Source organism: Aquarana catesbeiana, linkage group LG08, assembly GCF_042186555.1.
Source record: "Aquarana catesbeiana isolate 2022-GZ linkage group LG08, ASM4218655v1, whole genome shotgun sequence".
Lineage (NCBI taxonomy): Eukaryota > Metazoa > Chordata > Amphibia > Anura > Ranidae > Aquarana > Aquarana catesbeiana.
This window is the reverse complement of record NC_133331.1, coordinates 33,481,877-33,496,261: the sequence shown is the minus strand read 5'-3', so window position 1 is coordinate 33,496,261 and position 14,385 is coordinate 33,481,877.

Genomic DNA, 14,385 nt, shown 5'->3' with positions numbered 1-14,385 from the left:
AAAGCGGGGGGGGGGGGCGGAACCACCGCCAGAGACGAGAGGGGTGGAAGAATAAGAGGAGGAAGGGCAGAAAGGAAGAAGTAGAGGGGAGGACTGAGAGAAGGAGGGAGGAAGAAGGAAGTGAAAGCTAGGAGATGAGAAAAAATAATACTAAGAAGGACAAATGAATTATCCTACTGTTGCTAAACTAAGCCTTGCGCACGTATGCGCTACCTATTAGTGGGTGTGGAAGACTAGACTCTGCGACACAGTGGGAGACGTGTCGACAGGAGAGAACCGGTATAATAAAAGATACCAGACTATTACCGCTATAAATGGAACATAGAAATAAAGCATAAAAATAAAACATAAAAAATAATAAAAATTCCAAAAACAACTCTATTTGTCGTGTTGCTGAACCTTCAGGCTGCATGTATGTGACCCCCTGTAATGTAGTGTATGTGAACACAGAGAAACGCATACACCAACTACTCGTCTGTAACATAACTATCACAGTGAACTTTGGTGCCCAAGATCAAAACAGTATTAAGCTATACGCAACACCGTGTCTTCTGAATCAGGGCTCCCCCAGCGCCGCCACCCCACATCCCCAGAAAAAAAAATAAATAAATAAAATAAACTGGGAGCAACACAAAATGCCCCCGTTACAAGTGGGGAACCATGGGGGGGAGGCGCAGCGAGAAGGCCTCAAAAGCATTTGGGTCTAAACAACCATTGTAGGCATTGCCACTCTGTAACGAGGTGCAAGGCCTTCTAATAACCCACATACATAATAAGCCCCTTAAACTATACAGGACCCACTCACGGAACCGTGTGTATATTTTATGAGATCAGGGAGGATAGTCCAATCAAGACTCTGGTGAGGTGAGATTGTCTCTCGGGGATATCCTGGACCTTGAGCGCCATTGTCGTCTACCGGATCTTTGGGGTCTTGGTGATGCAGAACGTGGGTTGTTGAAGGTGATTGGAAAGTCCAGCCAGTTGGGCACGGAGAAACCGGGGCACTCCAAGAACCCGAACAGGTCGGGAAGCTGTTCCGGCCATCGCAGCACGAATGAGTTGGTCCCTTTCAGAACAATCAAGTGGAAGGGGTGTCCCCATCTGTATGTGGCTCCTGCTGATCTGATTGCTTCAAGTAATGGTCGTAGTTGGCCTCTCATGCGTAGGGTGAGTCGCGATAAATCAGGGAAGAGTTGCACAGTCGCACCATCAAAGTCCAAGGGACCCCGGGTCCATGACTTCTGTAAAATTTCCTCCTTGATTGTGTAATAGTGAACCCTCGCCAATACATCTCTCGGTGCTGGATCGTCTCCTCTCCTAGGGCCCTGCACACGGTGCACTCGGTCCAGTTCCAGCTCATCTGTAGGTGGTTTGTCCAGCAATCGATTAAATATGGCCACTATCGTAGCTCTGAGGTCACTCCCTGATGTGGCTTCAGGTAGGCAGCGTACTCTGATGTTGTTTCTTCTGCTGCGATTTTCTCCATCATCTATGGAAAGTTGCATCAGGATCAGGCGTTTTTTATAATCAACATGAACCTTTTCCATGGCTGACATTCTGGATTCTAGCAGGGAAGTGGATGTTTCCACCTCAGATACCCTAGAGTCTACTGTATCTATCCTCTGCTTAAGGTCATGGATTTCTTTAGAAAGGGTATTCACGATAGTAGCTGCCGAGTCAGAGATGTCTTTTTTAGTGGGGAGAAGGGCTATCAGCTCCTTCCAGCCTTCAGGCAGTGCTGGCCCCTGTGTGCTGGCAGACTGTACAGATTGCGCGAACGAGCAACTGTCTATCCCCGGGATTTCCGGGGATAGGATCGGGGAGTCCGGTCTGTGGGGGAGAGACCCGTTACCTTGAGAGGCACTGGGGGGCCCTTTGCTCGTCTTTTTGAGCGATGCTGTGCCCGCGTTGTTGTTGCGCGGCGGCGCCATCTTGGATTCGGGGGCCTGTGACGGAGTGGCTGTATTCCGCAGGAAATAAGCTGAAATGTCCGCGTTTTTGTTGGCTGCAGGTGTTCCCGGAGGTCTGTCCGTCATGGACATATAGTTGTTTGCACGGTAGGTGCACTAGATCCGGTTCCCAGCCTGAGCAAAGCACGGAGCTCCCAGAAAGAGCAGCCTCACAGCGCCATTGCCAAGCCACGCCCCTCTATTTTGTGTTTTAAAAGAAATCCAATAGAATCAACTTTCATCATAAATTTAGGCCAGAATGTATTCTGCTACATGTCTTTGGTAAAATTCTGATAAGTGTATGATAATTGGTTGGTGTGAAAGTTATAGTATATACAAGCTATGCTACATATCGCTGAAAATTGATCAATCCTGATGTACTGACTGCCTATCTCTTTTCTTGAGACCTGTAAAATGTCAGGACAGAACAAATCCCCCGCAAATGACCCATTTTTGGAAAAATGACAGTCCAAGGTATTTAGTAAGAGGCATGGTGAGTTTTTTGTTTGGAAAATTTATATTTTTTTTTTCTCCACAAATTTGTCATATTAACAATTTATTTCTCACACATAGCATAAAAAAAACTTACCACATGTGTGAGACTTTTCCATAGCCTGGCCACATACAGAGGCCCAACATGCAGGGAGCACCATCAGGTGTTCGAGGAGCATAAATTTCACATTTAGTTTCCTGATTACCTATCACCCTTTCTGAAGGCCCTAGAGCACCAGGACAGTGGAATTACCTACAAAATGACCCTATTTTGGAAAGCAAATACCCCAACGCATATTCTATGAGGTGTAATTAGTCTTTTGAACACACACGTTTTTGGAAAATGTGGAAAGAAAATGAAAACACTTTTTTTACACAAACTTGTCAATTTATAAGACATTTTTAACACATAGCATGTACATACCACGAATTACACCACAAAATACATCCGGGGGACAAGAGTGCATCAGGATCGCCCGGCTGCAATCCTGCTTCTTCTGAGGGGTGTTCAGGAATGTCCACCAGAAGGACGAAATGCCCACCTGGCCGTTTATATGCAGTGGCAGGGTGGGAGGAGGTTAAGGAGCATAGTTAAATGAAACGTGGTCAGTTTGTCCCCAAGTGCAATCCCCCCAAGTCAGTCTGTCCTCCAGTATAATCCCCCCCAAGTCATAGTTACATAGTTAGTCAGGTTGAAAAAAGACACAAGTCCATCTAGCTCAACCATAAAAAATAAATAAATTAAATAAAAAATATCATACAATCCCATATACACAATCCTATACCCACAGTTGATCCAGAGGAAGGCAAAAAAAAAACAGAAAAGCATGATCCCTTCCTGATCCCAGAGAGGCAATCAGATTTTCCCTGGATGAACTTTACCTATAAATGTTAGTACCCAGTTATATTATGTAAATTTAGGAAATAATCCAGGCCTTTCTTAAATAAATGTACTAATCTGGCCAGAACCACCTCTGGAGGGTGTCTATTCCACATTTTCACAGCTCTTACTGTGAAGAAACCTTTCCGTATTTGGAGATGAAATCTCTTTTCCTTTAGACGTAAAGAGTGCCCCCTTGTCCTCAGTGATGACCGTAAAGTGAATAACTCAACACCAAGTTCACTATATGGACCCCTTATATATTTGTACATGTTGATCATATTCCCCCTTAATCTCCTCTTCTCAAGAGGGAATAGATTCAGTTCCTATAATCTTTCCTCATAGCTGAGCTTCTCCATGCCTCTTATCAGTTTGGTTGCCCTTCTCTGCACTTTCTCCAGTTCCCCGATATCCTTTTTGAGAACTGGTGCCCAAAACTGAACTGCATATTCCAGATGAGGTCTTACTAATGATTTGTACAGGGGTGAAGATGAAGAAGTAACAAGAGTTAAAACACTGGATAGAAATGAGTTGATTTCCAATCCCACTAAGGTTTCTATTGGAGAGAACCATAATTTCAAAATGGTATTGGATTACAATATACAATATCGTAAATTTGAGAGGATCATACAAAAAAATTGGTCTATTTTGAAGCAGGATAAGGTTCTAGGCCCTGTGTTACCAGACGGACCTCAATTCATTTACAAGAATGCCGCCACATTAAGGGATCGCTTAGCTCCTGGTGTTTTAAATCCGCCAGTCCCCACTTCTGATAGGTTATTTTCCTTTTTGGGAGGTTTTTATGCATGTGGAAGATGTGTCCCATGCAGGCATTCCAAAGGAAATATTAAAAACTAAAAACATTTCTAGCTTCAGCCACTAACAAGGAGTATGACATTAGGCAATGAATCACTTGCGACACTGTAGGTGTTGTCTATATGCTGGAGTGCGACTGTGGGCTCCAGTATATTGGTAGAACTTCGAGACCCCTACATGTTAGATTGGCTGAACATGTCAACAATATTAAGAAAGGCTTTAAGACCCATAATGTGTCCAGACATTTCAAATTATTCCACCAACAGAATCCTAATGCCGCGTACACACGATCGGACTTTACGGCGGACTTTGCCCGGCGGACTTTTCGTCGGACTTTGTTGGCTCCTTGAGCCGGACTTAAAAACGGACGGACTTGGCCACACACGCTCATTGCAAAAGTCCGCTGGTTTTGAACGCGGTGACGTATAGCACGTACGACGGGACTAGAAAAAGGAAGTCCAAGCCCCACTCCGGCACCCTTTGGGCTCCTTCTGCTAATCTCGTGTTTATCTCGTGTTAGTAGAAGTTTGGTTAGAGACGATTCGCGGTTTTCACACTTCAGCTTATTTCGTTCGTTTTCTGCGGTTCAGTTTGTGCTTGTGAGGTTTGTATCTGCTTTTCAGTGCGTGTTGGTCAGTTCGTAACCTGCCTTGCAGGCCGTTCTGGTCCGCTCGTTCCTGATTTTCAGGTCGTTCTTCATAGGCCTTGCTGTTCTTCAGTGCGTTTGTTATAAGTTTGTTTGTTTGAGCAGCCGACCGTTTTGAAGCCATGTCGAGTGGACGTTCTCGTTCTCGAATTCGTGCTGTGTGGGGACTTGGTGTTGGGGTTAATACTTTGACCCGAGTCCAGTCCATGAACAGGGTGAGGAGGAGTTCATGGACCAAGAATTGGTTGCGCCAGCGTGACCAGTTCTGTCATATGCCTTTGCTCCGTGAGCTCCGTGAGAATAATCCTGAGGATTTCAGGAATTTTCTCAGGATGACGGACCCCGTCTTTGAGCGTCTGCTGGCTATGCTGACCCCCTATATCAGCAGGCAGGATACCTGCATGAGGCAAGCCATCAGTGCGGAGCAGAGGCTAGTTGCCACGTTACGTTACTTGGCGACAGGGAGAAGTCTTCAGGACTTAAAGTTCTCGACAGGCATCTCCCCCCAGGCTCTGGGGATCATAATCCCAGAGACCTGTTCTGCTATTATTCAGGTCCTGCAGAAGGAATATATGAAGGTAAGTTTTATCCTTTAACATTACATGATATGTATTAACTGTTTTTAGATGTATTGTAGAACTGTCCTCTTTACCTAATTGCCATGCTTTCAATCTGCTGTGAATGTCCCCTTTATCTTCGTGCATGCCTATTTTAATCATTTATTGCCCTACATGCATAATTTCTTTCATTAACCTCCCCACCATGCAATGCTGGGTCCATTTTTTTCTCTAGCCTATAGTCCATTGAACAATGTATATTGTCTGCTCCATTGTCTTGTTTGTCCCTTCCCCACCCCACAAATGTTTGAGCCAGTCAGGTGTGTTTGTTAACCTAATTAGAACCCCTCCCCCACCCCACAAATGTTTGAGCCAGTCAGGTGTGTTTGTTAACCTAATTAGAACCCCTCCCCCACCCCACAAATGTTTCAGCCAGTCAGGTGTGTTTGTTAACCTAATTAGAACCCCTCCCCCACCCCACAAATGTTTCAGCCAGTCAGGTGTGTTTGTTAACCTAATTAGAACCCCTCCCCCACCCCACAAATGTTTGAGCCAGTCAGGTGTGTTTGTTAACCTAATTAGAACCCCTCCCCCACCCCACAAATGTTTCAGCCAGTCAGGTGTGTTTGTTAACCTAATTAGAACCCCTCCCCCCAATTCAAATGTATCAATGGGCCATCATAGGGGGTGAGTAATCTTATAAGTGTGCCTTATGTTTTTCCACATTTCAATTACAAACACACATATTCATAATATTTGACTGCTGTTGTTTACTAATGTTTTGGTGTAATCTGATATACAATTTTTTTATTAAAGTCCTTATCTTATTTTTTTTTGCACTCCACAGTTTCCTTCAAGTCCACAGGAATGGCAGACTGTGGCCTCCCAGTTCGCTGACCGTTGGGACTTTCCCAACTGTGTAGGGGCGATTGACGGGAAGCACGTCCGGATTGTGCCACCACCGCATTCGGGGTCTTATTTCTTTAACTACAAGGGGTTCCATAGTGTAGTTTTGATGGCGGTGGTCTCGGCACATTTGGAGTTTATGTTTGTGGATGTGGGTAAGAACGGCCGGATGTCTGACGGAGGAGTCTTTGCACAGACCGAGCTGTGCCATCGTCTCCAGACCGGTGGCCTGGAATTGCCACCTGATGACGAGAATGTGGATGGACTCCCCTCAGTTTTTATTGCTGATGAAGCATTTGCTCTCTGTGAGAACTTGATGAGGCCGTTCCCCCAAAGGACACTCACCCCTGAGAGGAGGGTATTTAATTATCGGCTGGCCAGAGCAAGAAGGGTTGTGGAGAATGCCTTTGGTATTCTGGCCAGCCGGTTCCGTATCTTCCTTACGGCTATTAATTTGGCGGACTATAAAATCAACCACGTCATCCTTGCTTGCTGCATTTTACATAAATTTTTAAGGAGACATTCAGCTACATATCTATCCTCTGTTGGGCCTAAGGCCAGACTGGAAGAGGCTAGCACTTTCACAGGCCTAGAAATTGGCCGTATTGGCTTGGCCCCCCGAACCGCACGTCAAGTGCGTGACCGTTATGTGAATTATTTTAATGGTCGGGGGGCCATTGCTATTCAGCAACAGCTGTAAGTTTGTTTAAAAAAGAAAAAAGAAAATTGGTTTATCTAAATATCTTGTTTTTATTGTTGTTTACCTTTAAGTTATGTCTGTCTCCTAGTGCACTTGTAGTAGTGTCAAGTGCATTTAGCTTTAGTTAATCAGGCCCACAAAAACAAACCCCAAATTTTGACTTCAAGAAACAGCCACACACATTGTATAGGGTAAAAAATTTTACTTGGTGCACATTGAAAGGTGCATTTTTTACCATATTTTTTATTTTTTTTTGTTCTTTTTTTTTTTTCAAAAATATTTTACGTTGTGTAAAAAAATTATCTTTTACTAAATTATTCAAGCCATTTTTTCACAAATATATAGACCTTTATCTAACAAGATTTACATACACAACAGTGTTTTTAGAAACAAAACTTACAATAAATGAACTTACAAAGTTCAATATTTCTAGAACGGTGCATGTAATGTCACCCTTGCAGAAATTTGTCATTTATAAGATGCTCAAAATTGAGCTTTACTAAAGGGTCAAGTCAACATGTGCTATCTCCTATCATGGGAGAGCAATGTACGTGTTTTGTGTGTGCAATCCCATTTTTGGTTCCTCTCACCACCAAAGATTTTTCAGGATGAAGGGTTTGCAAACACAAAACAAGTACATTGCTAACCCATGATGGAAGATAGCACATGATGACACACCGTGTGCATCACACATTGTAAATTTGGGTATACCCCCAAAATTGTAAAAAAAATTTTTCTAACAAAATAACTTCCCAAGGAAATGAAGAACATGATTGATGTTTTTAGGCCAAACGTGATTATATTCGGCCCAAAACATCAATCATGTTCTTCATTTCCTGTTGCATGGAGTCCAGGCGAAGTTTCATGCTGTGAATTTGTTCACGCATTTGATCTATGTGGCCATTCCACAGCATAATCTGGCCAATTAATCTTTGCGCACTGTCTGTGGTGAAGTGCTCTGCCGCTTGGCCTTCCACAACCAGAAACTCACCTAAAACGAGTGAATAAAAACAAGGTTTACAATATGCACGCCAAAATACAGTAACTCAAGCTGGGGTGTCAGTCACTCACTTGGTGGGCTTGAAACCTCGCACACTTCCTCCACCTCTCCTTCCTCAAGGTCGTCGGGTGGGCGTGGTCTTGGGCTGGGGCTTGGGGTAGCTTCGGCCTCAGGCTGGTGACTTGGGGGGGTCCTGAGATCCTTGGACTGTTGTCTGAGTCTTTTCTCCCCTATGAGATTTGAAAAAAAGGTATAGTTAAAACACACTGATCTTTTAGGTTTTAATAAATAAAGTAAAACGTTGGTTAAGATTTTTAGCCAATTTTGCATCATAATAAATGTTGTTGACAGGATGAACATTACCTATGAACAACAATTATAAAGAATGCTTATTTTTGGGCAAGTTTCACAGATGCTGACACCTCAATGATCTCCTATGTGTATTACCCCTCAACAATTTAGTGATGGTCACATAGTACACTAGAAAATGCATGTCCTGCGCAAAATGCGTGGGAATGCTGAATAGCTAAATTGCTAAAATGACCGCCATCAAAACTGCCCCATCATATTCCTCTATTATAAATCAGTACATGGTGTGTCTGTCCCCTCCCCCCGGGCTCTGTAATCAGAGCTGAGATGCTACAGCCACCTCCCCCCCGTGTATAACAGAAGCTTTGGTAACCATGGCAACAAAACAAACACAGTACACTCTGATTAATGTCTAAAATTTCACGAAATGACCTCTAAACAAAAAGCTTTTTCTCCAAAAATTACAAAAATATCAAACTGAAAGGATATAGCCAGATAGCTGAATATTTATTAAACATTGTAAAGTTTGTTTGGTGTCTCTAGGTGAAAGTATGAAGGAGCTGAAACTTTTGGGAGCGGAAGAAGAATTTAAGGATTTCAAGCATGCTCCCATTGAATTCAATGTTTAAACAACTGAAAAAAACCTTAATATTTAAAAACGTATAAATGGTAGTAAAAAAGTTGAAAAAGACCACACATCAGCTAAAAGAGACGAACATTTTAATAGTTGAATGGTTTTAATAGCTGAAAGTATGCAGAAGTTACGCAGAGCCAAAAAACGTACGGAATAAAATTAAAAGTAAATTTAAAAATAAATAAAATCGAAGAACAATAGTGGGACTGCTAAATCATTCCCACTAACTATAGTGCTCGTGAGTCCAGATGTGGAAACAGCTGCTGTGTCCTGTCCCTACATTACACTGAATCATTTTTGAGGAAGCATTATATTTTCAAACACATCTACACCACATCAACTCATTGTGGGAATTCGACAAATTATCAAGCCATAAATGTATGTCCAACACTGTCCCATCGTATTTGGCGAAAAAATAACGTCACTTTATAAAGTATCATATCTATTCCAAAGAACGGTATTTACGAACGATGCAGAAAAACCGCCAAAAATAAGGATCAGCATGCAAGTTCTGTATCTCAATAGTAAAACACAAGTACTTACTTTTTTTAAGCAGCTTCTTTATTCGCCAATATTGGTCTGGCTCCCGACTTTTTATGTCAGACCACCGCTTCCGCAATTGTTCTTTCGAACGTTTTGTCCCAAATTTCTCTTCAAGAGCGGTGACAATTGAGGACATTATTTTGTCCTTTCTCAGATTGGGTCGTGTGTACGGTCCTTTTTTGCCATCGTAGTCCTCCCTTCTCAATATGGACACCATCTCCACCATCTCTTCAAAAGACATGTTGGTGGCCTTATATCTCCTCCGGGATGTGGATGTTTGGGGCTCCGGGCTTTCCTCCGCGCTACTTTCACTTAATCGCTCCGCCATCTTTTGCTATCTACTCCCACTGCGCAACGAAGAGTGAAGGGGCGGGGCCAAATCGTACTTACGAACGTCAGGGGCGGGCGACGCAGGCGGAGCATGACACATGCGCAGTGTATATAAAGCTATTACGATGGCCTACGTATGTCCGTGCGGAAGTAGCGACCGTCACAAACGAAGGTAAGATTAAAGAGTGTGTGTGTGTGTGTGTGTGTGTGTGTCCCCTAGATTACAACACAAACTAATCCTGAGATTTGGGCCTGACATTTAAGTTTTGATCTTGTGTCTTGTCTTCCAGAAAAAATGAATCCCTTTAAAGAGGAAGAATTTTTGTGCCATTTTATTGAGCTCTATGAGGACAAGAAAAACCTGTGGGAGGTCAAACACCCCCTATATTATAATCGGGATGTTAGGAAGGCAACACTGGGCACACTTTTAGAGTTTGTGAAGACTCGACTCCCCCAGGCAGACCTCAAGTTTGTGGACAGGAAAATAGGTATCTTGCGTAACATGTATAAGCGGGAACACAGAAAAATCCAGGAGTCGCTCAGATCCGGGGCAGCAGCTGACCAAGTATATGTACCCAAGTTGTGGTATTACCACAAACTGCGATTCCTGGATGAGCAGACCGAAGCCAGGCAATCACTTTCCACCCTCCCCCCCACCCTTCCCTCCAGCCTTCCCTCCACTCTTCCCTCCAGCCTTCCATCCACTCTTCCCTCCAGCCTTCCATCCACCTCCACCCCAGCTGAGGAGTCCCAGGATGAACTGGGCCTTTTCACCATTGATGAAGTGGATGCGCCCAGCTTCAGCCAGGTATACTTTTTTTTTAGATTTGGGAATTGTGTAAATGTTATTAATGATGTTAAGGTGTTAATTTTGAAAGTGCTTCATAAAAAATCACTTCTGCACAAAGAGTAATATGTAGATATATCACTAGACAGTAGTGGCCAAATATATACGTAACTTCAGATCTTGTTGATCATCTGAAATAATGGTGTGGTCAAATAGATAGCCTTTACTATTTTGTGTAATTATATTTGAAAGTTAGGAGCTAAAAATTGTGTGTGATTGCATAACAGAAAATTACAACTATGTCCCTTTTTTTTACACAGGATGACCTCAGCCAGGAGGAGGCCTTGCCCAGTGGGAGAGAGGAGGAGGCCTTGCCCAGTGGGAGAGAGGAGGAGACTGTGGCTGGGCCAAGTAGAAGCCGCACAGAGTGTCAGGTGCCTCCCCTCCGCATTCTCCACAAAAGGCCCAGGAGAATGCCACCAACAGAGCAGGAATCCCTAGACCTCATACGGGAAGCAAGCCGGATCCTGAGCAAACCTCCCAATGCAGAGGAGGCGTATGGCACCTATATAGCCAGCAGATTACTGGAGTTGGAAAAGGGCCAACGCCTCCTCTGTGAGGGTCTAATTTTCCAGGCTTACCAGAAGGGCTTGAGAGGGGAGCTTACTACTACAACCTATCTAGCAGATGAAGCCAATCCTCCTCCTCCTCCTCCTCCTCCTCCTCCTCCTGCCCCAAGTACACCACCAGAGGCACAACCTCCGAGGAAGGCTGCAGAGAAGCGTGGAGGGAAGGCTGCAGAGAAGCGTGGAGGGAAGGCTCCACGGAAGAGTCGAAAGTGATTGCCTGGTTTCTGTCTGGTCTGACTGTGCTCCCTGTGCTCCCTATAGTCGCAAGATACCTATTTTCTTGTCCTCAAACTTGATGTGTGTCCTGGGGGACGAAAGGCTTCCCAGATTCTAAAAGTGTGTCCAGTGTTGCCTTCCTAATTTTTGTGGGAATAAAATAAATACATTTTGGTTTACCTTACATTCTTGCCTATGTCTTTTGATTAAAAAACGCCATTTTGTTTGGGAGTAGGCAGGTACAGGTCGAAAAGACTATGGGGTTGATTTGAGAAAAGCAAATAGTCTGTGCACTTTGCAGAGGGCAGTTGCCCTCTGCAAGTGCAATTGCTCCAGAGCATCAGAAATTATTTAAAAGCTTGACTTTGCAAAGAGTACCCAATCCTGTGCAAGTAAAAGAAAAAAAAAAAAATCTATTTTAAAATTTTAAAGTTATGGAGATCTGGCTGTTACAAAATATTATATTAGTCATGGCAGGAGGATAAATCATGAAGAAAGAAGTTTGTGAGAACTCTGTGTGAATATAAAGCAGAAAAACAACTTCATTCCTCTCGCATTATCAATTCTAAAAAAAGGCTGTATTAAAAGACGACAGAAGAGGAATGTGCTAGCTTCAAGACGAAGGCTAGTTTTACCAGACCGAGCGCTTCCGTCTTGTAATTGCTTCAGAGCATGCGTCAGTTTGAGTTCGTCGGACTAGCACACAGACGATCGGTTTGTCCGCTAGAAAGAAGAGTCCGTCGGATAAATTTTAAACAAGTTTCAAATCTAATTCCGTCCAACTTTTGAGAAAACAAAGTCCGCTGGAGCCCACACACATCGAATTGTCCGACGAAATCCAGTCCGCCGGGCAAAGTCCGCCGTAAAGTCCGCTCGTGTGTACGCGGCATAAGAGTTTGAAATTCTGGGGTATCGAAAGGGTTACGAAGCACTGGAGGGGGGGAAATTTTTATCAGACAATTAAGTAAAAGGGAGTCTTATTGGATATATGAAACAAGAGTTCTCTGCCCTGAGGGGTTAAATGTAGATTTTGATACCAATTGTTTTATTTCTGATCGCTAATGTATTTTTATCTTTGATCTTTAATGTATCAATTGACATTACTTTTCATTGCCTTGGTATTTTTAATTTTGGATCGTTAGTATTTCTTATTGGAGTAATCGATGGCCGCAGATGATGGATGCATAGATGTTTTTATAATATCCCCCCATTTTTATTAGTAAATAAAAATAAAAGTTAAAAAAAATTTTATAAATAATCTTTTATATATTATGGGGAATTTTTTCATTATTTTATACATTTTTTGTATATTGCATTAGTTCCTGTGGAATGATGCATTTATTTATTTTATTGTATCCACATTTGTAATATGAGTGCACACAGACTTGTTTCCGTTCGTCCTGTATGTTATGTAAGGGGACACTTCCGGAATTGATTTCCTGTTCTGGTGTGCGCCGTCTATGGTTTGTTTTCCATTGCTATGGTTACTTACCTTGTATAAAGCGCGGGTGCCCACATAGTATCTCTATCTGCTGAAGAAGTCCGCTCCCACTGGGACGCAACGCGTCCAGAACGAGACGTCGTGACGTCACCCGCGGCCACCGCGCATGCTCAGCCATTGTGTATATACACTATCGTGAACTGCTGTTGTACACGCATTGGAGAAGTGCTTGATTTGTAAGTGTAATCATTTTATCTTTATAATAAACCTTACTATACGGAGAGCACTATTATGTTCCTCTTTTTGTTCCATATGTCATCACGCCTATCGAGATTATCCTGATCTTCATTACCCTGCCATGTGACGGAAGTCCTGTATGCTGATTTGCAGTGTAACATCTCTCTATGACCCATATGGGAATGCCTATATGACCCTCTGTAATTAAAGGGTCCTGGCTGTCAGGTGAGAGGCCACTCTTATTAACGGTGGAGGGCACATCGATCAGTCACTTATACCGGTATGTTGTTCCATCACACTTGATTGGTGGAATCTCACTGGATGATTTTGTGGACTTTTTGTCATTGCTCTTTGAAACCTGGATGATTATATTGCATATTCGCTTTAATGATATTCATTTATTATATTTTTTTAGCGTTTTTTATCTGCACGGAGCTGTATTGCATTTATATTAGGTTTATATCATCCCTTTCATGCATTGTTTCCTGTTTGATTTAGCGCTGCACCTTATTTATTTTTGTACAGGGGGGGAAATGATATCTCTCTCTCTCTGGAGTCCATACCTCTCCTAATACAAGAAAGGACTTTGCTCGCTTTGGAAACCACAGCTTGGCATTGCATGCTATTATTGATCTACCAAAACCCCCAGATCCTTCTTCACTATGGATTCCCCCAGTTGTACTCCCCCTAGTATGTATGATGCATATTCTTAGCCCCTAAGTGCATAACCTTACATTTATCAACATTAAACCTCATCTGCCACATAGTCGCCCAATTAGACAGTGCATTGAGTTCGGCTTGTAAATTGGAGACATCCTGTAAGGACGTTATTCCACTGCATAGCTTGGTGTCATCTGCAAAGACAGAAATGGTACTTTTAATCCCAGACCCAATATCATTTATAAAGATGTTAAAAAGTAAGGGTCCCAGCACTGAACCTTGGGGTACACCACTGATAACCTTAGACCATTCAGAGTAAGAATCATTAACCACTACTCTCTGAATTCGGTCTTTTAGCCAGTTTTCTAACCATTTACAAACTGATATTTCCAAGCCTGTAGACTTTACCTTACACATGAGCCGTGTGTGGGGAACTGTGTCAAACACTTTTGCAAAATTCAAAATCCAAAGTTAGTCTGTTCACATTCCTGTGCACTTCACATGCGATGTCTGTGCGGTACGAATTCAGCCATACAAACCGTATGGCTGAAATCGCATTCACATCAAAATGGTGGAGGACCCTTTTTTTGTCCACACTGGAATTCCATCCGATTCCACAGTTTGCGCTGCTTCCTGCGAACCGATTTGGGGGT